This window comes from Pelophylax lessonae (assembly GCF_965119305.1).
Source record: "Pelophylax lessonae genome assembly, chromosome: 5".
Classification (NCBI taxonomy): Eukaryota; Metazoa; Chordata; class Amphibia; order Anura; family Ranidae; genus Pelophylax; species Pelophylax lessonae.
This window is the reverse complement of record NC_138772.1, coordinates 186,102,528-186,116,307: the sequence shown is the minus strand read 5'-3', so window position 1 is coordinate 186,116,307 and position 13,780 is coordinate 186,102,528. Positions and strand designations below refer to the sequence as shown.

General features: G+C 43.7%; 1 protein-coding gene across 1 annotated transcript in view; it reads left to right on the top strand.

Annotated features, from left to right (window-relative positions):
• Positions 1-13,780, top strand: part of CNTNAP2 (contactin associated protein 2) — a 2,507,009-nt gene that overhangs the window by 982,527 nt on the left and 1,510,702 nt on the right. The gene's annotated exons all lie outside the window — the stretch shown is intronic.

The window sequence follows — 13,780 nt, the reverse complement described above, 5'->3', positions numbered from 1 at the left end:
CACACAGGGCACTATCCTGGAGACACCTACCCCATCTAACAGACTTTCCTAAATACTTTTAAAGTAAAGAGAAACCCAAATTCCTGATCATCTCTCCAGACCTAGAGGCCCCAATTTCATCTGGGAGGTCTGATGTTTTGTCCCACACCTTACTTTAGATGACACAGCTGAGAAAAATATTCTCTTTCACTGCAGCTTTCTGAATGGGCTTCAAGTCATGGGAACGCTCAAAAGGGAGATAGAAGACATCAGCAACAGACCAAAAGATAATGAATTTAGACTCACTCTAAAATTTCAAATATTTCTTGCACACATACAGACTCAAATAACCAAACTTGAGAAACTAAGTTCTGGACAGGTTGTTTGCCTAAGGCATTGCCAACTCCAGGTGGAGAATGACAAAAGCTGCAGTCACCCCAGTGAGAATGTTCTACCAGGGACTACAACAGAACCCAACTCACAGCTACAGTAACTGCTGTTCTCAGCTCTGTCTTTGATAGAGAGCTTAATGTGACACTGGAATTGGATAGGGTATGCCAATCGGCTGGTCTCAGAGGTGATCCCCTAATAGACTTCAGGATATACTCTGTTGAGTACTATACTAAACCATTAAAGGGAGATCGTGAAAAGACCCTAATGTTAAGGAATGATAGACTTTTACAGATCCACCTTACACCTACTTCCAGATCTCTCCTGTCTCACTTTTTATATATGTGATGAGCTGTGAGACTTTTGCTAGATGTTAATTGTCAAGCTGGGGGTGATGTACAAATGGGGAGAGCACTTGAGTGTCCAGGCAAAAAGTGAAAAGGCCCAGTTTACACTGACTTTTCCAGACCAACAACCTGTCCCCTCTTGCATTCCAAAAAAGATCCAGTACCGATTTACTAACTGATTTGACCCTCCTGGGGATAGAGGACCATCCTCGCTGGCAACACTTCTGCCTCAGCTGAGCTGAAAAACGTGCTCTAGGTCAACCCACAGGAATGGGGAATACCAAGCCCAGAAACCACACAAGGACTGAAAATGAATTTGGTAATGTTTGACACTTTATCTGCCCTCTGAACTCAGTTTAGTCTGGTCCATGCTTTAACAGTATTGATTGTCATCCTAGGGTTCTCCCTGCACGGGAGACATTTATTACATTTTAACCTGTCGTTTGCACTATTGATTGGGTGCTGTGCTCAGTTTTAATGGTAACCTGACCTTCCACTTACTAGAAAAGTGTAAGAAGTTGTGTACCAGCTGTAATCTTTAGCTGCCTGTTTTTTGTAGTTATATGGATAAAGTATTATTTGATTTATAACCTTGAATTATTGTCTGTAACCTCAGATTAATCTGTGTAATGACAGTGAGCATAGTTTAAAACTAAATACAACAATATGCAAGTGGATAAAAGACAAACCAAATAAACACACATGTGTAATCAGATTAGATTGCATGCTTTACTTAATTTTACAAAAAAAAAAAAACAAAGAAAATGTGATAAGACATAGTAATTTTTCTATAAACAGCATTTTCCAGTGTTAGGAGAATGCTCAAATTCTGCATAGAAAGCCTTGTGTGACCCTCTCATTCACCACCACTTCTATTACTGTGGGCAATGGACCATGCATATGTGTGTTTCTTCCACTTGACTTCATGCTTCATGCTCTTGAATGTGATCAGATGTCGCATTTCATCTCTAATATTGCAGATGACAGTGGAAAATGCAAAACCTATTTGTGTATATGTCAGAAGCATTGACAGAATGGAAAGGGCTTTAACTCTCCCTATTGGAGTCTGTTTATTCTCTTAAACCACTCAGATAAGCATGACACATTGTCCTAATGATTATGCATGTGGACCCTGCTATTTTCACATGCAACTCCTGTATCAAAACCACTTACATTGTTTTGAGAATGTTTTAGTATTAAAGTATATTATACCCACCCCACAAACATGTATCTAACAAGTGCCCATTAGGTGCAAAAAAAAAAAAATAATAATAATTATATATATATATATATATATATATATATATATATATATATCTCATAAGTGAGTACATCCCTCACATTTTTTAAAATATTTTACTATATCTTTTCATGTTACAACACTAGAGAAATTACACTTTGCTACAATGTAAAGTAGTGAGTGTACAGCTTGTATAACAGTGTAAATTGGCTATCACTTCAAAATAACTAAGAACACAGCCATTATTGTCTAAGCTGCTGGCATAAAAGTGAGTACACCCCTAATTGACAATGTCCAAATTGGGCCCAATTAGCCATTTTCCATCCCCGGTGACTTGTTAATGTCACAGGGTCTCAGGTGTGAATGGGAAGCAGGTGTGTTAAATTTGGTGTTATCGCTCTCACTCTCTCATACTGGTCACTGGAAGTTCAACATGGCCCCCTTACGGCAAAGAACTCTCTGAGGATCTGAAAAAAGAATTGTTGCTCTACATAAAGATGGCCTAGGCCAAGCTGCAGCATGGTGGCCAAGACCATACAGCAGTTTAACAGGACAGGTTCCACTCAGAACAGACCTCGCCATGGTTGACCAAAAAGTTGAGTGCACCTGCTCAGCGTCATATCCAGAGGTTGTCTTTGGGAAATAGACGTAAGAGTGCTGCCAGCATTGCTGCAGAGGTTAAAGGGGTGGGGGCTCAGCCTGTCAGTGCTCAGACCATACACCGCACACTACATCAAATTGGTCTGCATGGCTGTCGTCCCAGAAGGAAGCCCCTTCTAAAGATGATGCACAAGAAAGCCCACAAACAGTTTTCTGAAGACAAGCAGACTAAGGACATGGATTACTGGAGGCATGTCCTGTGGTCTGATGAGACCAAGATACAGTTATTTGGTTCATATGGTGTCAAGCGTGTGTGGCAGCACCCAGGTGAGGAGTACAAAGACAAGTGTGTCTTGCCTACAGTCAAGCATTGTGGTGGGAGTGTCATGGTCTGGAGCAGCATGAGTGCTGCCGGCACTAGGGGAGTCTGCACTTGAGTGAAAATGATCATTGAGGGAATCATGAATGCCAACGTGTACTGGGGTATACTGAAGCAGAGCATGATCCCCTCCCTTAGGAGACTGAGCAGCAGGGCAGTATTCCAGCATAACGACCCCAAACACACCTTTAAGATGACCACTGCCTTGCTAAAGAAGCTGAGGGTAAAGGTGATGGACTGGCCAAGCATGTCTCCAGACCTAAACCTTATTGAGCATCTGTGGGGCATCCTAAAAGGGAAGGTGGAGGAGCGCAAGGTCTCTAACATCCACCAGCTCTGTGATGTCATCATGGAGGAGTGGAAGAGGTCTCTAGTGGCAACCTGTGAAGCTCTGGTGAACTTCATGCCCAAGAGGGTTAAGGCAGTGCTGGAAAATGATGGCCACATAATATATTGACACTTTGGGCCAAATTTGGACATTGGCATTTAGGGGTGTACTCACTTTTTTTTGCCAGCGGTGTAGACATTAATGGCTGTGTGTTGAGGTATTTTGAGGGGACAAAAAAATTACCCTGTTATACAAGCTGTACACTGCTTTACATTGTAGCAAAGTGTCATTTCTTCAGTGTTGTCACATGAAAAGATATAATAAAATATTTACAAAAATGTGAGGGGTGTACTCACTTTTGTGAGATACTGTGTGTGTGTATATATATATATATATATATATATATATATATATATATAACAGTATAAGCTTTTGAACTACGTTTTTGGTTTTCTAAACTGCATGCACCATGCACTTCTCTGGCTTTTTGCACTATGCTAAGTGGGTGCACATTTCTCCTTAATGAGGTGGCAGGTCATTAAATAACCTGTAGTGCCCTAGGATCTGCTGTTAATCATTGGGGCTGTGGGCAGAACTGAACCTGTATGGCATCCACCAAGCTATACTTGCTGGCAGTGTATAGGCATGTACATGCCAGGTCCAAACTCTGTTCTTGCTAATGAAGGTTAGGAAGCATTTTCACTCAAGTGCAGGAAGGTAGAGAATTGGCAGGATCACTAAGTACTGTATAAAAAAAAAGCAAAAGGGATAAAATAATATACTGTAAGGAGTGATGGGTAAGCTAATATTTCATGTGTTTTTTTTTTTTTTTTTGTTTTTTAGTTTTACATATACTTTTTAAAAAAGGGCTTTAGGAAGGTTTAAAACGTCTTTGTCTCTGTGGATTAAGTTCAACTAAGACTGTAAAACTTCAATATGAACAAATGTTTTTTAGGTATTCCTAACTCTTCTGCCAATAATTTAATTGGGTTAAATAAGTTTGTATGTATGTTTTATTACCATACTCTCTGTACCAATAAACCGTTTTGGAAAAAAAAAAAAAAATAAGTATACATTGTTCATTTATTTTATAGGATTTTTGTTTACCTTTAAAATCTTTGTTCTTTTTTAATGACTGTTTAATTTTTAATTTCCTGTATTTTTTGTAAATTATTAGGAAAGTTTTCATACATCACTAGTTCAGTGCAATCACTTTTAAACCAGGTTAATCTCAGTGGCATAATGTTTAAATTTATTTTTACTAATTTTTCTTACATTGAAAAACAATTAGAGGCTCATATATAATGGAGAGAAGATATCACTCTCATTTAAACTCTGCACATTGTGGTATAAAACCTATGGCATTTTAATGCAACAGGAGAATTGATCACTTGACTTTAGCAGGTCATGTGAACCAGTATTTTAAAAAAACACATTCTATTATTTTTATTTTTTTATTATTTGGTTTCAAAGATTAACAGAACAATATCACAATCAATCTATAAGTTATAAACAGACAGATAATGAAGTGCGAGCGAACAGTAAGGTACAATCATATACCAATATAGAATTAGGTACTTTCTCAGCATGTCTCTTGGACACAGTGAAGCAATAGGTCATATGCCTGAGTAGCAAACATGTCTTTTGGGCAGGTGAGTGAATTAGCGTAATATAGCATGGATGATGTGCATGCGAGTCAACTGCATCAGAACGAACACCCCTCTGACCTAAGGTCAGGATGCAGGGAGGGGTATGTAAAGATCTATGCCGTAATGCTGTCTGACTATGTATGGTGTTTAGAAATTAACAGTGGTGAGGAGAGCTGATTGGGGAAGTTGAAAGCCAAGGTCGACTGTCAGTAAACTGGCTTGGCTAAAGTAGAGTATACGAGTTTCGTACCATAAGTTTGTCTGGTAGGATGGAAGGAGGAAGAGAAGTAAGAAGAGGAAAGGAGCAGGAAGTGAAGGTGTAAAGAGAGGAGGGGAGGAGAAGAGAAAAAAAAAAAAGGAGGAGGGGAAAGAGGATGTTACAGGTTTAAGAAAGTAAGGGAGGGGAGGAGATTTTCCATCTCCTTCCCCTAGGTCTCAGTATGGATGAAATTATGGGGGATTCATGGCTTGTGCGTAGTCTGCCATTTCCCTAAAATGGAACTAGCATGCCCAGGTCCTTGTGAATTTAGCAGTGTCTTCCTTGCCTGATGGACAAGTTCCTCCATATCGGCTACTCTACCTATCCGATGAAACCAGTCCGAGGATTGTTAGAGAGGTGGAGTGCCATAATACCGGGATACACATTTTGGCCGCATTGACTAGGTGCATAGCCAATGATAGGTGGAAAGGTGTTCTAGAGAGGGAGGTGTGGTGAAGCAGAAATTGGGCTGGAGGAAAGTCTAAAGTATACGCTGTTATCCGTGTAATGCTACAATGAATTTCTTTCCAGTACGTTTTGGAGTGAGGGGCAGGACAACCAAATGTGTAGGAGGGAACCTATGTTGTTCTATCTCCAACATGTAGGTGGAATGGTGGGTGATATATTATCAAGTGGAGAGGGAGTTATATACCAGCGTGACAAGAGTTTGAAACCACTTTCCTGTGCTGAGACATTAACTGAGCCTTTGTGTATGTGAAGAAATATATGTTTACAGTGTTCTGGTGAGAGGGAAACATCTAGATCTTTTTGCCATTGCCTTGAAATGAATGGGTGATTCTTCAGAGAAGAGCATCATATAGATTTGCGAGATTAGATGCCTATGTGGCTTGTTGCATGTGCATAGGGTTTCAAAGGGTGTGTGCTGTCTTGATCACAAAGGAGTAAGTGTAGGGTTGTTCAGAAAGCTTCTGATTTGTAAGTAGGACCAAAAAGAGAAAGATTTGGTTGGCATGTGGGAAACTAGGAAGGGGTGAGCCCTAAATGTGCCTAATTGTCGAAAATGTGCTCTGCTCAGATGTGAGCATGAGGCCAGATGCCCGCAAGGAAAGTGTCTAAAAGGCCTGGTGGAAAGTCTGGGTTATGTTTAATGGGGGTTAGCGGACCCGGAGAGGATAAGAGGCCATATTTCTGACTTGTATTGTGGAAGATTTCTATAGTGGGGCCGATTAGTGGGTAGAGCTGACATTCCTGAGGGATGTGCTGTTGTGCGATCCACGGGAGTTGGTGAAGAGAGATGGATGAGACTGTGTGTTCTAGGTTAACCCACACCTTGACATGGGGGTGTACATTCCAATCCACTACTTGTGATAAGTTGCATGCCCAGTGGTAGCAGGCGATATCCGGGAGGCCAATTCCATCCTTCAATTTTGGGATTGATATCTTGTTTAAAATCCTTTTAGGGTGTTTTGCGCTCCATAGAAAGGTAGAACATAGCTGCCTGAAATATGAGAATATGACTTTGGGGAGTTTTATGGGAATTGTTTGCATAACGTAGAGCAATCTGGGCAATACGTTCATTTTGATTATTGCCGCTCTGCCAAACCAGGAAAAGAGACCAGTGGTCCAGGCCTGAAGGTCGCATTGTATATTGTTAAGGATTGGTAGGTAATTTTTAGCATACAAGTCTGATTAATGTGTAGGTGGTTGGATGCCTAGATATGTAATTGCATCGCATTTCCAAGTAAAGGGAAAATTGGCCTGACAGTGCGGCAGTGTATCTTGTGTTTGGTAGATGTTAAGAACATGGGATTTGGAAAAATGTATTTGGAGATTTTTTAATGATTTGAATAGGGTGAAGATGTTAAGTAGGCTCGGGACAGTGATGTGAGGGCCCATTAAGAACATTAGGATGTCGTCTGCATAAGCGGCAATTTTCTGGGGAATTCCCATGAGCTCCCCTTATTGTCAGGGTTGGACCACAGTTGGCAAAGCAGTGGTTCCATGGTTAAGACAAAAATGAGGGGAGATAGGGGGCAACCTTGCCGGGTCCTGTTGGAGAGGAAGAAGGCATTCGACAGGTGACCATTCACTCGAACTTTAGCAGAAGGATTAGAATATAGGGCGGAATATAGTGTAGCATGTTTTCTCTAAAGCCAATCACCTTGAGTGCAGCTGTCATGTAGTCCCAAGCCACCCTGTCCAACATTTTCTCCATGTCCAATGAGAGAGAGAACCCCGGCAGGCATGAGGAGGTGAGCCAGTGGTAAATATTAATAGCTGTTAAGTTGTTGTCCTGTACCTTTCTACCTGGGATGAATCCTCCCTGGTCAAGAGAAACCAATTTTGGGAGTAAGGGAAGGATGCGTTTGGCCAGAATTTCTGCAAATAGTTTGAGGTCCACATTAAGGAGGGATATTGGTCTGTAGTTGGTGACTGAAACTGGGTCTTTGCCCGCCTTGGGAATCACTGTTATGTGGGCTTCTAATAAGTTTTGTGATGTTGGGGTATGGTTTGAAAGTGAGTTAAAAGCCATAAGGAAGCGTGAAATGAGTATGTCTGAGAAGGTTTTAAAAAATATTCTACTGTCATGCTGTCTGCTCCTGGGCTTTTACCCATTTTCAGTTGTACAGTGGTCGACAATTTTTTCGCTTGTAAGGCTCTAGCCAGGAGTTTCCCTGATTTTGTTTCTGAACTCATAGAATAGCTTTTGGGATAGGATAAACTTACGCTTTGTTATTTTGCCGAGTTCATCAAGAAGATCGGTTCTAGCCTTTAGGAGCGCATGAAGGTCATTAGCTGCCTGGGATTGTTTGTGAGCTCTCTCTAGCTGAAAGATTTGTGCATGTAGGTCCTTTAATTGAGCTTGTTTTCCTTTCCGTTTTTCAGTTAAGGCCATCATCTCACCTCTGACATATTTATGAGCCTCCCATGGAGTCAACTGGGAGAAATCTGGAGAAACGTTTCTCGAAAGTATAGGTGAAGACGTTTGTGTATGGCAGAGACTGTCAGCAGAGAGGGGTTAAGTCTCCAAACAGGAGATGGGGGGGTGTTGTGAAAAAAAAAAGTGGGGAGAGGTGGGAGAGAGTGTATATGGGGGGGGGGAAGGAGGTGAAAGAGGGAAAAGGAGGGAGGAAGGGGATTAGAGAGGAAGAGTTATGAGTAAGGGCTTAATTGCCCAGGTGTATTCTGGTATTTCCAGGGCAGGAGAGAACTAGCTCACCTGTCCTGATGGGTAAACAGCCCTATGGGGGGTATATCCAGGGAAAAGTTAGTGGTACAGAGTTACATTAATAGCTTGTATGGTAAAAGGAGAGTGGTACTTCTGTGTGGGGGGTAGCAGTTGTGGAGTACTGTGATTTGATAGGGGTGCTGTACGAGGACAGTGGGTAGGCTGAAGCATAGAGGCTATTTTGTTGAATGAAACAATGGGTTATAGCCTTACAGGATGTAAGTGACTCATTTGTATAGCTAGGACAGCATGCCTGTACCAATGGCATAATAGAGGAATGATAGGGAGACATAATGATCAAAGATATTCAGGGAATGTCTCTCATAGAGGATAGGCTGTGACCAGGCCTAAATTGGAACCCCACAGTAAGACTCTATCGAGATGCAGGCCAGGTCTTATTTGCTATTCCAGAATGAGAGAATTGCAGTCGCATGATTAACTTATAGAGACATTCAAAGGAATACCAAAACTAAACATTTTAACAAGTAGTACCTTTGCGTAAATGTACATATAGCAGATTATCAATCTGAAACTATGTTTAAGAAGAAAAAGGGGGGCAACAGAGTTTCCCACTTCCCGACTCTGGTTGTTTAGGTAAAAAAAAGATGGGGGGGGGCTCAGAGCAAGATTTCTTGGTGTCAGTGTGAGAGAGCAAAGGGTACCTTAGAAGGGGTGGCTTGAATTTAAGGAATAAAGTCCTTCCTTATGTGGACTGCTCCCACTGCAGCTTCAGGGTGGTTATGGAGGTTAGTAAAGGCCAAGGAGGCAGATTTTATAGCAATATCATTGAAATGTAAAGCATATATAGTACCAAGAAGAATAGGGTTGAGCGAACACCTAGATGTCCGTGTTCGACGGGTTCGGCCGAACTTTAAAAAAAAGTCCGGGTCCGTGTCCCGGACTTTTACCGAACTTTTCCCGGACACCGAACCCCATTGAAGTCAATGGGGACCCGAACTTTAAGGCACTAAAATGGCTCTAAAACACCAAAGGAAAGGGCTAGAGTGCTGCAAATGGCAGCAAAACGTAATTAAGAGCATGGCAAGTGCTCTGCAAACAAATGTGGATAGGGAAATAACTTAAAACAACAAAAAAAAACAGAAAAATAAAACAATGTTCTTCTTCATCTCTGAAGGACGAGGCCCATATGGAGTAGGAGGGAGGTTAAGGTGGTGGTGGATGTGGCGGTGACATAGGCGTGCGCACAGGGTGTGCTGGGTGTGCCTGGGCACACCCTAATCACCTAGGGCACATAGCATTGCCAGTGAGGAGATGGGAAAGATCTCCCTGGGACCTGCTCTGCTCTATTTCTCCTTGCCTACAGGTACATGGCCCCGATACATTACTCTCCCTGCTGGCAAACACATGCATGTGTATTTCAACTTTGGGGTGCACACCTTAATGCAATAGGCTGCGCACACCTATGGGCGGTGTAGGTGGAAGCGGCGGTGGAGGAGGACCAGGGCCGGATTAACAGCATCATGGGCTTGGTGCTGAGGATTTTGAAGGGCCTTAGGGCCGTGCCTTGCCATGCACCCAGAGGAGGAAGGGTGCAGCCATGCATGCCTAATTCAACATGGGATGCTGTCTCTGAAGCCCATAAACACATCCATGCATCGCCAACTGTCCCTCCTTGTCCGGCCTTCACGCTGTGTGGGGAGGTTCTGAGGGTGCTGCCTGGGGAAGCGAGCATAGAAGCCAGACTTCTGTGTTTACAAGTGACAGAAGAGCGGTAACAGTGAATATGGCCAACCCGGGGCCTATATAAAAGGTAGGGGCCTGGAGCTGCAGCTCCAATAGCCCCTACATTAATCTGGCCCTGAGGAGGAGGACGAGGTAGCCAACACTGCTTCTTTTCACAAATTTTAAATGAGGGTACACCCCAAAAGAGTGAGAAAGAGCAAAAATGGAACAATGGGTGGGTAAGGTCGGTATCCATTGCTATTCTGCATAAGGTACGGAAAAGTCCCGTGGGATCCATGCCTGGTTCATTTTAATGAACGTGAGCTTGTCCACATTGTCTCTGGACAGGCGGCTGCGCTTGTCTGTTATAACGCCCCCAGCCGTGCTAAATACCCGTTCAGATAATACACTGGCTGCAGGGCACGCCAGCACCTCCAAGGCGTAAAGGGCAAGCTCAGGCCATGTGCCCAATTTGGAGACCCAGAAGTTGAAGGGGGCAGACCCGTCATTCACTACATGTAGGCGTGTGCACACATACTGCTCCACCATGTTGGTAAAATGCTGCCTCCTGCTAAGACGTTCCATCTGAGCTGCTGGTGCTGCTGTTTGTTGTGGCGTGCTGACAAAGCTTTTCCACATTTCGGCCATGCTAACCCTGCCTTCTGAGGTGCTGGCGGTGCCCTGGTTGCGTTGGCGACCTCCTCCTCCTCCTCCTCTGCCTTGTGCTTCCACTGTGGCCCCGCTGTCAGATGGGAATGCCAGCAGCATGGCGTCTACCAGCGTGCGCTTGTACTCGCGCATCTTGCGATCGCGCTCCAGTGAGTGAATTAAGGACGGTACGTTGTCCTTGTAACGGGGATCCAGCAGCGTGGCCACCCAGTAATCAGCACAAGTTAGAATGTGGGCAACTCGGCGGTCGTTGTGGAGACACTGCAGCATGTAATCGCTCATGTGTGCCAGGCTGCCCAGAGGCAACGAAAGGCTGTCCTCTGTGGGAGGTGTATGGTCCGTGTCCTCTGTATCCCCCCAGCCACGCACCAGTGATGGCCATGAGCTGGCCTGGGTGCCACCCTGCTGTGAACATGGTTCCATCTCCTCCTCCAGCTCCTCCTCCTCCTCATCCTCCTCATCCTCCAGAACTGTGCCCCTGCTGGACAATTGCGTCCCTGGCGTTTGCGTGTGCAGGAACCCACCCTCGGAGCCCCTTGCGAATGACTGCCCTGAAAGCCTTGGAAATGTTACCTCTTCATCCTCCTCCTCCTCCTCATCCTGTGCCACATCCTCTTCCATCATCGCCCGAATTGTTTTTTCAAGGAGGCATAGAAGTGGGATAGTTAAGCTGAGAACGGCGTCATTGCCACTGGCCATGTTGGTGGAGTACTCAAAACAGCGCAACAAGGCACACAGGTCTCGCATGGAGGCCCAGTTAAATTAAATAGCGGAATAGAAAATATGATCCAAAAAAAGTGTATGTATATCACACGTACACAACCACACTAGGCCCCAATTACTATTGTTTGTACCCCTAAAAGGCTAGATGAGGAGTAGGGGGAGTATGGAACAGGCAGCACCCTCAAACCTTCAGAAGTATGAGATGAACCCCAACAACTTGGAAAGGTGGATCTCTCTCACACGTACCGACACAGACTATCCCGCAATTCAATTGATCCTCAAAGGTTTTTATTGAATAGCGGAATAGGAAATATGATCAAAAAAAGTGTATGTATCTCGCACGTACACAACCACACTAGGCCCCAATTACTATTGTTTGTACCCCTAAAAGGCTAGATGAGGAGTAGGGGGGGTATGGAACAGGCAGCACCCTCAAACCTTCAGAAGTATGAGATGAACCCCAACAACTTGGAAAGGTGGATCTCTCTCACACGTACCGACACAGACTATCCCGCAATTCAATTGATCCTCAAAGGTTTTTATTGAATAGCGGAATAGGAAATATGATCAAAAAAAGTGTATGTATCTCGCACGTACACAACCACACTAGGCCCCAATTACTATTGTTTGTACCCCTAAAAGGCTAGATGAGGAGTAGGGGGGGTATGGAACAGGCAGCACCCTCAAACCTTCAGAAGTATGAGATGAACCCCAACAACTTGGAAAGGTGGATCTCTCTCACACGTACCGACACAGACTATCCCGCAATTCAATTGATCCTCAAAGGTTTTTATTGAATAGCGGAATAGGAAATATGATCAAAAAAAGTGTATGTATCTCGCACGTACACAACCACACTAGGCCCCAATTACTATTGTTTGTACCCCTAAAAGGCTAGATGAGGAGTAGGGGGGGTATGGAACAGGCAGCACCCTCAAACCTTCAGAAGTATGAGATGAACCCCAACAACTTGGAAAGGTGGATCTCTCTCACACGTACCGACACAGACTATCCCGCAATTCAATTGATCCTCAAAGGTTTTTATTGAATAGCGGAATAGGAAATATGATCAAAAAAAGTGTATGTATCTCGCACGTACACAACCACACTAGGCCCCAATTACTATTGTTTGTACCCCTAAAAGGCTAGATGAGGAGTAGGGGGGGTATGGAACAGGCAGCACCCTCAAACCTTCAGAAGTATGAGATGAACCCCAACAACTTGGAAAGGTGGATCTCTCTCACACGTACCGACACAGACTATCCCGCAATTCAATTGATCCTCAAAGGTTTTTATTGAATAGCGGAATAGGAAATATGATCAAAAAAAGTGTATGTATCTCGCACGTACACAACCACACTAGGCCCCAATTACTATTGTTTGTACCCCTAAAAGGCTAGATGAGGAGTAGGGGGGGTATGGAACAGGCAGCACCCTCAAACCTTCAGAAGTATGAGATGAACCCCAACAACTTGGAAAGGTGGATCTCTCTCACACGTACCGACACAGACTATCCCGCAATTCAATTGATCCTCAAAGGTTTTTATTGAATAGCGGAATAGGAAATATGATCAAAAAAAGTGTATGTATCTCGCACGTACACAACCACACTAGGCCCCAATTACTATTGTTTGTACCCCTAAAAGGCTAGATGAGGAGTAGGGGGGGTATGGAACAGGCAGCACCCTCAAACCTTCAGAAGTATGAGATGAACCCCAACAACTTGGAAAGGTGGATCTCTCTCACACGTACCGACACAGACTATCCCGCAATTCAATTGATCCTCAAAGGTTTTTATTGAATAGCGGAATAGGAAATATGATCAAAAAAAGTGTATGTATCTCGCACGTACACAACCACACTAGGCCCCAATTACTATTGTTTGTACCCCTAAAAGGCTAGATGAGGAGTAGGGGGGGTATGGAACAGGCAGCACCCTCAAACCTTCAGAAGTATGAGATGAACCCCAACAACTTGGAAAGGTGGATCTCTCTCACACGTACCAACACAGACTATCCCCCAATTTAACTGATCCCCAAAGGTTTTTGATTAAATAGCGGAATAGAAAATATGATCCCAAAAAAGTGTATGTATATCACACGTACACAACCACACTAGGCCCCAATTACTATTGTTTGTACCCCTAAAAGGCTAGGAGTAGGGGGAGTATGGAACAGGCAGCACCCTCAAACCTTCAGAAGTATGAGATGAACCCCAACAACTTGGAAAGGTGGATCTCTCTCACACGTACCGACACAGACTATCCCGCAATTCAATTGATCCTCAAAGGTTTTTATTGAATAGCGGAATAGGAAATATGATCAAAAAAAGTGTATGTATCTCG